General features: G+C 36.7%; 1 pseudogene; it reads right to left on the bottom strand.

Moving 5' to 3' along the window:
- Nucleotides 1-1,529: 1,529 nt before the first annotated feature.
- Nucleotides 1,530-2,733, bottom strand: LOC129011536 (nucleosome assembly protein 1-like 1; annotated as a pseudogene).
- Nucleotides 2,734-12,202: the final 9,469 nt, after the last annotated feature.

Below are 12,202 nucleotides of genomic sequence, written 5' to 3'. Positions count from 1 at the left end.
ATCTTAGGATATACGTGAATTAGTTTTTAGGGATTTCACTTCTCTTTTGATGTTCTCCATATTTTTATTCATTTTGTTCATCTTTTACTCCCATTTATTTAACCTACTTATAGGTTAATTTAGTCTATAAGAGTCAATTTAAAGTCATTTTATTCTAATTCCAATAACTTTTTAATCTGTTGGTTTCCTTTCATTGACTATTTTTTAACTTTCTGTTTATCAGTCATCTGTTACTTTTTTCACATCTCATACTTTTTTATGGTGTGCTGGATACTGCATTTAATAAACTTTTACATTTTAGAATAGCTTTAGATTTGCAGAAAAGTTGTGAAATTGTGTGGAGACTTTCCACATACCCCTGTGAGAAAACATTTAAATGGTCCATTTTCAAGGCATGATAAATCTTATGTACTGGCAGCCAGCCTGCGGATGTGACAAACCGCACGGCTCATGCACCTAGAAAGTCACAATAAGTGGACAGAATGTAGAGGTGGGTTAGCCCATAAAAGGGAAAAAAGTTTCATTATTGGGAAATCAAAACTTAAGTGGGGAAAGGGACTGGGGTATAATCTTATAAGGGGGATAATGAAACCTAGGTGACATCCAGGAAGATTTTAACCCCATAGCACTCAACCAATGAGGAACTGGGGGAGGGACTTGCATACTGGGAGATAAATTACCTGCTGTAACTGCTTCAGATGTGCCTGCCTACCAGACACCTGATCTTGCAAGATCACCATTAAAAGACTTGCTTCCACTGTTCTTTGTGTGTCTGAGTCCAGAGACATTTGGATTGTTAAATGTGTTTCTCACACCCCACATCCGGTTTTTCCTCTTATAAATATCTTACATTAGTATGGTATTTTGTTATAATTAATGAGCCAACATTAATATATTATAGGCATACCACAGAGATACTACAAGTTTGGTTTCGGACTACCACAATAAAGTGAATATCACAATAAAGTGAGTTACACATTTTTTTGGTTCCCAGTGAATGGAAAAGTTATGTTTTCACTATACTGTAGTATATTAAGTGTGCAATGGCATTATGTACATGCAATGTACATACCTTGGTTAAAAAATACTTCATGACTATAAAATGCTGACACAGAGATATGAAGTGAGCACATGCTGTTGGAAAAATGGTATCAATAAATTTGCTTGATGTAGGGTTGCCACAGACCTTCATTTCATAAAAACTATAGTGTCTGCAAACTGCAATAAAGCAAAGTGCAATAAAAAGAAATATGCCTGTATTATTAACTAAAATCCATACTTCATTCAGATATCCTTAGTTTTTACCTAATGTTCTTCTTTTGTTCTAGCATCCCACCCAGGATACTACATTACATTTAGATGCCATATCTTCTTATGCTTTGTTTGGTGGACAGTTTCTGACTTTCCTTGTCATTAATGACTTGAAAACCTTGAGTATTGACTACACATTTTGTATAATATTCCTTAATTGGAAATTGTTTTCTTTGCAATTAGGCCAGGGTATGCATTTTTGGGAGGAAGGATTTTAATCCTTCTTTGGGTCATAGTCTGGATCATTTTCCTCATCTCTTTCTTCTTCTCATTCCTCATCTGCTTCTTCACCTTCTTCATCATAATCATCATCATCCATCTTCAATAGCTTCTCCAGTAAAGTATAACACTGATCCTGAGATTATATGTTCAGGTAAAAAGTGACCAGTTTCGAAGTCTGCAGCAAGGATTGTTTTAGCGTCATCATCCAGATCTCCGCTCTCAGAAACTTCAGGAGGGGCAAAAAATTTAAAGAAAGAGTCATTGGAAACTGTTTTAATCCACAGAACTAACTGTCCCACGTCCCTTGTATTTCTGCTTCTTCTTAATGGTTTTCAAGGTGACATTCTTTCCTTTTTTCCAATCTATCTGGCATCCTGTAAAACCCATAATTTCTGGTCCATCAAAATAAAAGGGATCAGAATCATCTGGTTCTGACCTCATGCTATACGTCTTTGTCAGCACTTCATTTGTAAAATATTCATTGGCTTCAAAGTGAAATTCTAAGACAAAACTCATGGGCTGGCCAGCGTCTGAGAACTTCACTTTAATATCTTTCAAGTGCTTCAGAATAGGTTCATCATGTTCCTGAAGCATATCACTGAGCAAGTCAACATTCTTAAAAAGTTAACCAAAATTCAGGAATTCCTTTGGAATCTTCTTTTTCTTCATCTTTTTTCTTATCTTCAATCATGGCCTTTTATTTCAACTCCTCTGAGATCTCATCTTCTTCATCTGGTTTCCATTCTTCTTCTGTAGGTTCGTAATTGCATTAATAATCTCAAATTGCTTATCAAATAGAGGCTGACAGAGAACAGCATACTTCCTTTCAAGATTGTGAACTTCCTCATAGAATTTGGCTTCTATCTGTGCACATTTAACTTACAGGTTTTTGAGAGCATTCACTCGTTTTTTAACTACTCTAGGCAGGCTTTCAATGTATCCTGTTGGGGTTTCTATTAGACCACCAAGTCTTTCTTGAAGGGCTGCAAGAATCTGAGGATTTTGCATCGTCTGAACAGTTAGCTGATGTGCTTTGATTTTTGTTTCTTCACCAGTTTCTTCTTCTACTTTTTCAGCGTCATCCAAATCTTGATCAAGTTCAGACTGTTCTTTGTTGTCAATGTCTGCCATGTTGTAAGAACTCCAAATATTGGCAGCTAGTGTGGGGAGCCAGGCGGCCAGAGCTGCGCAGGCAGGGACTCAGGGTTGCAGTGGTGGCTCCACGAGCAGATGGCGCTAAAAAAGCCATCACACATTTTCAAGATTGGTTTCTAGATACAGTAGTGACAACTGATTAGGTAACTTTCACCACTAAAATTTTCAAATATAGTAAATAATAATCCATTGCACATTTCTAAATCACTGAGAGTAAGTTTCAAGTGTTCTCACCACAAAACATGATAAGTATTTGAGGTCATGAATATGTTAATTAGGTTGATTTAATTATTTCTCACTGTATTTATAAATCATAGCATCACATTGTACTCCATAAATATATACAACTATAATTTGTTAAACTACAATAAAAATAAAGATTAAAAAATCAACCTGTTTTTTAAGTCATATAAATGGCTTTCTGATTCTTTCCTGAGAACTTTTTTTTAATAGGAAGAGAACTCAAGGATATAGTACGTGGAATCCAGGAAGGATAACATGGACACACAGGAAGGGTTATGGCAGGGAAAGAATGTAGAAATGATCTGGAAGGTTGGGTTGACACAGTCACATTTCAGCTACTCAGATATTTTACTTGGGTCAGCCAGTGTGAACAGCCAGTTTAACATGTGGGGAAAGTAGAACAGTGCATGTTTCAACCTCCACCATCTTATGAGGCTGCAAATCTTGGTTCCTTTGTTTTACCTATTCTCTCTGGGTTACCTATCTGTAGGTGGACTGAGCCACATGCATTATTCCCTACTTCCTAAGAGCCACACTGATTTGCCTCTTTTTCTATCTTTGAGAATTTTCCTTAGAAGTCAAGGTCAAGTTGCAAGGGGGAGCTGTAATTGGCCTGGTTTTGTATCCTTGGGTTAAGAGGGAATAAGGAACAGTTGTCAAAACACCCGTCTTTCTTTTGATCACAGGTGATCCTATGCTGAGAGGAGTATGGTATGTTTTATAAGCTTTTCAAGAAGTGGCAAAACCAGGCAGTGAGAAAGCAAACCTCTTCTCTTTAGTGCAAAATGTAGAGGGGCCGTGATAATGCTTAGAGCATGATGCAATACATTATAAGCACTCAATAGCTATAAGTTGAGTGAATCAAGTGCTGTGGGTTTCTTCCCTCTTACTTGTCTTTATGGCACCTTATTACTCTTTGGGTATCTGTAACTGATGCTGATGATGTCTACTGATGTCCTGATGTCCCTCAGTAACTTCTAAACTTTTCCCAGTGTTTTTCTTCTCTGAAAAACTCTGGCATTTGAAGGTCTTACAATTCAGTCTAACCCAAGTTACATACCACCTTGAACTTTTGCTGTGTCTCATAAGTTAGGTAGAGTCTATCTGGAAAATAGAGAGGCACATCATTGGGGCCACCACTGCTTTCCCACCCTATTTTGACCAAAGAGTGTCCAAGGAGGTCCTATCTTCAGAAACCAGCAAGAGTCTTAGTAGGGAACATATAAATGAAGTGGTCACTGCTTAAGGGAGTTTCCTGGCCTTCTTTAGAGTTAGACTTTTGTCCTTTCCCATTCTTTTCTGAAGAATGGTAGAAACTCCAGTTGGAGAAGAAACCAGGTTTCTATCCACTCTATGCTATTTTTAAATTTGGTTTACACCAGAGAGAAGGATGTCTGCTTACTCTTACAAGAAGGACTCTATCTACACAGAAGGGTACTTCCTGAGCCTATATAAAGGTTTCTCAATATGTTAGGTGCTAAGCAGAGAGGTGGAGCCTGTGAAATATAGCTTTTATAAAACAAAGGGACTAAGAAGCCCATTTGGAGGAATTCTTTGGCCCAGACTGCAGAGCCATAGGAAAATTTAAGTCATTCTTTAATTATGGAAGCACTATTTAGGGGTTTTCAATGTGTGGTCAGAGCTTATATCAGAATCATCAGGGAGAAGTTATTTAAAATGCTGATTCCTGGTCAACTCTTTGCCAGCTGAATTAGAATCTCTAGGGGTAGGGCTAGGAAAATCTATGTTGTAAACTAATTTCCCTTGTAATCCTTCTAAGTCACTAAATAATGAGTGCTCTAGGGGCCGTCCTTTAAATTTTATACTCTAAACTTGAAGAAAACACTCCATGTTTGTTATATTGATAATTTTAATGTTATTTTTGGCTTAAATAGTGTGGTAGGCAGAATTCTAAGATGATGCCCAATGACTCACCCCTTGTAAAACTCTTTTTTCTTGACTGTGGGTGGATCCTGTAGCTTGTGTCTAATCAGTAGACCATAGCAAAAATGATGGAATATTACTTTTTGGATTATGTTACATTATATAGCAAAGGTAAAGGAATTTTACAGATGTAATTAAACCCCCTAATTAGTTCACTTTAGGTTAACCAAAAGGGAAATTACTTTGGTAGGCCTGACCTAATCAGTTGAGCCTTTTAAAGGAGGGTCTAGAGGTAGAGAGAAAAGAAGCAGAGACGTTTTCCTGCTGGCTTTAAGGAAACAAACTACCACATTGTGGAGAGGGTCATACGGCAGGGAACATGTGCAGCCTCTAGGAGAGAGAGATCCTCAGTCCTACAATCCTAAGACTTGGATCCTGTCAGTAACCAGTGAGCTTGGAAGAGGAGCTCAGCCTCAGATTGCAGCACCAGCTGACATCTTGAGGCAGCCATGTGAGACCCTGAGCTGAAGACCCAGTGAAGATGTGCTGGGATTGTGTGTACTTAGACCCATGGAAACTGTGAAGTAATAAATGTATATTTCTTCTGCTGATGTTTGTTATACAGTAATAGAAAATTCATGCACATAGTAGAGAATAAAATGTCTTATTTTTCAAGAATTGTGAATTACATATAATCTTCCCAGTTGCTTTGACGTCTACAGCAACATTGGGGTCCTGGTACCTGTTGGGGAATAGAAAATCTTTCCAAAAGCTACATGGGAACAAATTGTTTTAAGAGCATCAGTTTACATATGTTCAACATCCATACGTACTCTTTTCTGTGATTTATTGTCTTGGAAAGGAGCCTGCAATTCAGGAAGCCACGTGCATCCTCCTTTTCTGCCTTTGTTTTCACTTTCCAAAAGAAAGGCATAAATTCACACCTCTGAAATCTTACCACAGTGAATAGTTCAGGGGTATAAAAATCTCCAATCCAATGAAAAATATCAGTTTTGATGATGATTTCACTGATTAAAGGATTTTATGACTTTCTCTGTCTTTTACATATTTCTGTGGGGTGAAAACTGTGGCATTAGAAATGGCATTTCAGCTTCTGTGGCTGAAATATGTTAATTAGGTTGATTTAATTATTTCTCCAAACTCAAATATATTGTAAAGTGGGGTAGCAGAAGCGATGACATTTTCTTATATGCCCTGCTTGTCAATGACTGCAATACTTCCCGGGGAGAGGCACATGAGAGGAGAGAGAAGAGAATATGCTCCATTCTCTCTTCACTTCAGGATGCAGTCTCAGAGCAGCTCCTACCTGGTATGTGACAGTGCTCACGAGAGAAGGAAGAGACATAGCAGTAAAACGTGGTTGCTTCTAAAGATGCTTGGAAATATTGAAGGTTAGAGAAGCCTTATTTTGTCCAGGTAGCAACCTCATGGAAAAGGTCTGTTTCAATATATATATCTATGTTAGAATTCAGAAGTGAGATGCTTGTTACAAGAACATGTGTTAACAGTTACTTAGATTGAAAAATGAGGCAGACTTTTTCTAATAGAAAGCAAATCCAATTTGATTGATTGGTTTTGTAATGACAACTGGCTTTGCATGGTGGATACCTCCATAAGTTGACAGAGCTGAGTCTGTTTGAGGTTTGGATGCATATATTGAATGATCAGATAAAAATATGTTATCAGCTGGGCGTGGTGGCTCACACCTGTAATCCTAGCACTTTGGGAGGCTGAGGCGGGCAGATCACCTGAGGTCAGGAGTTTGAGACCAGCCTGGCTAACATTGTGAAACCCCGTTTCTACTAAAAATACAAAAAATTAGCCAGGTGCGGTGGCTCGTGCCTGTAATCCAAGCTACTTGGGAGGCTAAAGCAGGAGAATTGCTTGAACCCAGGAGGTGGAGGTTGCAGTGAGCGGAGATCATGCCATTGCACTCCACCTTGGGCAACAAGAGTGAAACTCTGTCTCAAAAAAAAAAAAAAAAGTTATCAAAAATATTTTGAGTAAGGAGTACTATAATTAATAATATTTTGATTTTCCAAATTCATTCTATATTACATTACACAAAATGTTTTCACGTAGAGTAGCAGGTATATTATATATTTGATGATAAGCCTCAGTTAAGCCATTTAAAAAATAATTCTCAGAAGTTAAGTGAATGAGTATAGTGACTAGATAATGAATAATTTTAAAACTCAGTTATTTACAATTCTTAGGTTTTGACAGAATTAAAGGAGAATCTAATTGAGTTGTCAGCCAATAAAACATTAAAATAATTTTTGACAGATTGCAATATAATTTTGGGCATTTAAGTCAGAAGCAAAATTTTTTTCATTCTAATTTACTTACCTATGTGAAGAATTTTTTAATTGCTTACATCTATAGAAATGAAAAAAGAGTAATGGATTTGATTTTGAAAGAGTTTGAATAGGTGACTAATAATATCAGAATTTGACTTTGTAGGGAAAGTAAATTGAAAAATATAAGTTCTGGAGCAAAAAGGAATGATGTAAATTTTCTAACTATCAAAGAAAACTTATTTATGTCATTTTAAAGCATATGATAGCTTGTCTTATGACTAGATATTTTACCCAATTTGGCATGTTTGAAAGAATGATGGAATAGTTTTATTTAAATGGTTGATTTTTACAATGTGCTGCAAATGACAACTTTTGAACATTTTAAGGCATAAAATGGAAAGTTTTAGCTGTTCACTTTAACAATTTAGAGGAGACCTGTAGTTTCTCAAAATTATTTTAGGATATATACAGTTAAAAAATGTGAAAGCCATTGATTGCCTTAGTCAACAATAGTCTAAGGAATACTGGGTGAATTCCAGACCTCAGAGGCTTACAACAATGTGGATTTGTTTCTCGTTCATCTTACTTGTGCCTCTCTTCCATGCTTCAGGCCAAAGAGGTGCCTACCTGGGACGTGCCTGTGTTCTTGGCAGAGGTGAAAGACATAGAGGTCACGTGGTCACTTTCAAAGCTTAAGCTTGGAAATGGTGCCACGATTTTCATCCCGTTTTCCGGACCAAAGCAACCCACATGGCCAGGCCTGACATCAATGGAGCAGAAAGCAAAATCATCCCACTGGAAGGATCAGCAAATAATTAGGAATAAAAATAAAAACTACCACAATGATCTACAGAATTACAGACGCTTATAATGGGGTAAAATATGGAAATGCACAGTAAAAACGAAGTTGCATAAAAGAGAAAAATCAAGAGGGGCCTCAATATAAAAATAGAGGTACAAGGACAAAATTTAGTGTGTTATTAAGAAGATAGACTTTTGCTTATTTGGAACAACCTGTTTTCTGACTCATTTGAAATAATTTTAGTTGCAGTCATTTAAATGCTTCATGGAACAGAGCTTTAAGGCTGCTGACATATATGTGCGTCAAGTCCAATCAATAGCAATTTTTTTTATCTGAACCCTTACGAAATTTGATGTTTTGTGTTGGCAGGTTTGTTTTGTCTTTATCTTTCCAGTAAGTACAGCTTCACCACTTGCCATTTGTGAAATGATTTGTTCGTCTATTTGGAAACAGAATGTTAAAAGTTTGTCTGGGAAAATGATGAGAAAACAAACTCTGTTTTGAAATCTTAAAAGTTTCCCAGTGTAAGAAACTTCGTAGAAACCTTCTGGAACTCTAAGATGAGAACTTGAAGGATCAGCCAGTCAGTCAGCCAACTCTTACTGCCAGTCTGTAACATAAATGCTTCCAATATTCAAAGCTGTTCTGTCAATTGATATATTTTAATGTGGAATCTCACCTCCTACAACTGCATTGGGAGTTTTTGAAACATGAAAATTTCATATGTAAGCTCCCAGAATTATTATGTGTTTAACATATTTAAACATTTTTTTCCCTTAAATTTCAATCTGGAGTAGTAAAAAGATTGATACACTGTGGTTTAAAGAGAGTTTAGGAAAAACATTTATGAGCCATTATCTCTTTATTCTCTTTTACTCCCCATAAACTTAATTCACAGCCACTGTAATGTAATGTGATGCATTATATACTGATTATAAAAGACCCTTTCCCTTTGGAATACTACATGCAAAATACTTAGCATTTTTGCCAGATATGCAGTAAATACTCAATAAATGTTAGCTAATAAAAACAATAAACACATTCCCAACAGTTTGATGGGATGGGGGAGAATGGTTAGGCAACTGATGGCCAGAGGGAAAAAACTTAATCTTTATTTTTTAAAGGAGTTTAGGGTGTCTGTATTATTTTTTACATCGGCAAATAAAATTGTATATGTCATGTACATTGTGATGTTTTGAAATATGTTACATTGTGGAATGGCTAAATCAAGCTAATTAATATATGCATTATCTCACATAGTTATTTTTTTTTTTGGTGAGAACACTTAAAAATCTACTCTCAGTGTTTTTCAAGAATACAATATATCGTTGTTGACTGTAGTCACCATGTTGTACATTATACCTCTTTTAAACCTTATTTCAAAAAGTTATTTTCTTTTTTAGTATGTAGAGCAATGGGTGTGTTAGTGAATAGTTTAAGAGAGTTGACTTAGTCAGCAAGTTCAATCAGAAAGGGTAGGTGAGCAGTAGGATTCTGAGGATCAATTGTGTTTGTGGTTCTTTTTCTCTGATGATTTCTTAGACCTTTTACTGGTGATCTGAGTGTTATCTCAATGTTTTGCACTTTATTCTGGAAATTCTTCCCGCAGATCTAGAAATAGGAACATTTTATTTGTTCTGATTTATAACGGCAGTCAAATAATTAAGCCTGTTAATCATCTTTTACTATTTTATCCATTAGTAAGCACAATATAACTGTATGTAACTTTTTATCTAAGTGAAATCTCAAATAGTTTTAACTACTCTTGTTTTCAGAATTAGTGGACTGGAGTTAGGACTCTTCAACTCTATTCTGAAAACAAACTGGACCCTTTTTTTTTTTTTTTTTTTGCCTGAAAGGTGATCAACTTTGCAAATGCAAGCTCAATAATTCCTTTCTGAAATACTCAATTTGAATGCAAAGTTAGTTTTTAAGAGTTTGTCTGTAAATGCTGACATAGCACAATTAAAAGGAAAAGGTATGAATTTGAGAAGTTGGAAGAAAAACCTAATTTTCTGAAATCTTTTTGATGCCTATCATCATTTTCCCAATTTAAGCCTAACTGCTAAGTTGTTTTCCACTGTCCCTAGTAGGGGAGAGGTGGAAAGAAACAATGTTTAATTGGATTGCAACTACATGACCCCAGCACTTTTCATTAAATCCGTGACAAATCAGCCAAACTACTGTGGTGTCTTGAAGCCAAAACAACTTCTTGATTAACTAAATTTCTCACTTTTTAAATTGGTGGTTTTCTTGTTGCGTGGATACAGCATTAGCTAAACCAAATAAAAATTAGAGATTTTCTGTAAACCATAGGAGGCATTTATGATACCTGTCAAAGCAGCTCTAGCAGGGCCAAGTTGGGAGCTCCTGAACACAGTGGCAAAGGCGAAATTAGCTTTGCATCCTTTCTGCTCTACTCAAAGATCCCTCCCACTCTAGTTCTGGTGACCCAGCTCCAGGTACCAGCACATGGGGTATGGATACACCCACTCAATGTTGTGATCCCACAGAGCTATCTGTCTTGTAATCCTAGCTGGGAGTTAACTAATAGTGACTTTAGGCTGTTACCTTCCAGGGAATATTTGAATTCAAATGAGTGATTGGAAGGAACAGCAACTCTAATGATTTTATTTCAAGTAGATGATGGATGAAATTTTGGAGGTTAGGAAATTCTCAGATCTTACCCCATAGATAGCAGTTTGCCTATGCTGCTATGGGCTGGTCCGTGTAATGAACACAGATGGTATGTAGACAAGGTGAGACATTGAGGGTATTAGTCCAATTCTTCATCTAGAGTGCCATTTTTTAAATTTTACTTTAAGTTCTGGGATACACGTGCAGGATGTGCAGGATTGTTACATAGGTATACATGTGCCATGGTGGTTTGCTGCACCCCTCAACCCATCATCTACATTAGGTATTTCTTCTAATGCTATCCTTCCCCTTGGCCCCCACCTCCTGACAGGACCTGGTGTGTGATGTTCCCCTCCCTGTGCCCGTATGTTCTTATTGTTCAACTCCCACTTATGAGTAAAAACATGCAGTGTTTGGTTTTCTGTTCGTGTGTTAGTTTGCTGAGGATGATGGTTTCCAGCTTCATCCATGTCCCTGCAAAGGACATAAACTCATTTTTTTATGGCTGCATAGTATTCCATGGTGTATATGTGCCACATTTTCTTTATCCAGTCTATCATTGATGGGCATTTGGGTTGATTCCAAGTCTTTGCTATTGTGAAGTGCTGCAATAAACACAAATGTGCATGTGTCTTTATAGTAGAATGATTTAAATCATTTGGGTATATACCCAGTAATGGGATGGCTGGTCAAATCGTGTTTCTGGTTCTAGATCCTTGAGGAATTGCCACATTGTCGTCCACAATGGTTGAACTAATTTACACTCCCACCAACGGTGTAAAAGCATTCCTATTTCTCCACATCCTCTCCAGCATCTGTTGTTTCCTGACTTTTTAATGATCACCATTCTAACTGGTGTGAGCTGGTATCTGCTTGTGGTTTTGATTTGCATTTCTCTAATGACCAGTGATGATGAACTTTTTTCCATATGTTTGTTGGCTGCATAAATGTTTTCTTTTGAGAAGTGTCTGTTCATTATTTTTTGCCCACTTTTTGATGGTGTTGTTTGCTTTTTTCTCGTAAATTTGTTTAAGTTCCTTGTAGATTCTGAATCTTAGTCCTTTGTCAAATGTATAGATTGCAAATCTTTTCTCCCATTCTGTAGGTTGCCTGTTCACTCTGATAATAGTTTTGCTGTGCAGAAGCTCTTTAATTAGATCCCATTTGTCAATTTTGGCTTTTGTTGCAATTACTTTTGGTGTTGTAGTCATGAAGTCTTTGCCCATTCCTATGTCCTGAATGGTATTGCCTAGGTTTTCTTCTAGGGTTTTTATGGTTTTAGGTCTTATGTTTAAGTCTTTAATCCATCTTGTGTTAATTTTTGTATAAGGTGTAAGGAAGGGGTCCAGTTTCAGTTTTCTGCATGTGGCTAGCCAGTTTTCCTAACACTATTTATTAAATAGGGAATCCTTTCCCCATTGCTTGTTTTTGTTAGGTTTATCAAAGATCAGATGATTGTAGATGTTTCATGTTACTTCTGAGGCCTCTGTTCTGTTCCATTGGTCTATATATCTGTTTTGATACCAGTACCCTGCTGTTTTGGTTACTGTAGCCTTGTAATATAGTTTGAAGTCAGGTATCGTGATGTCTCCAGCTTTGTTCTTTTTGCTTAGGATTATCTTGGCTA

This window comes from Pongo pygmaeus, chromosome 14, assembly GCF_028885625.2.
Source record: "Pongo pygmaeus isolate AG05252 chromosome 14, NHGRI_mPonPyg2-v2.0_pri, whole genome shotgun sequence".
Lineage (NCBI taxonomy): Eukaryota > Metazoa > Chordata > Mammalia > Primates > Hominidae > Pongo > Pongo pygmaeus.
The sequence above is the reverse complement of the archived record's forward strand: the minus strand, read 5'-3'. Positions and strand labels throughout refer to the sequence as shown.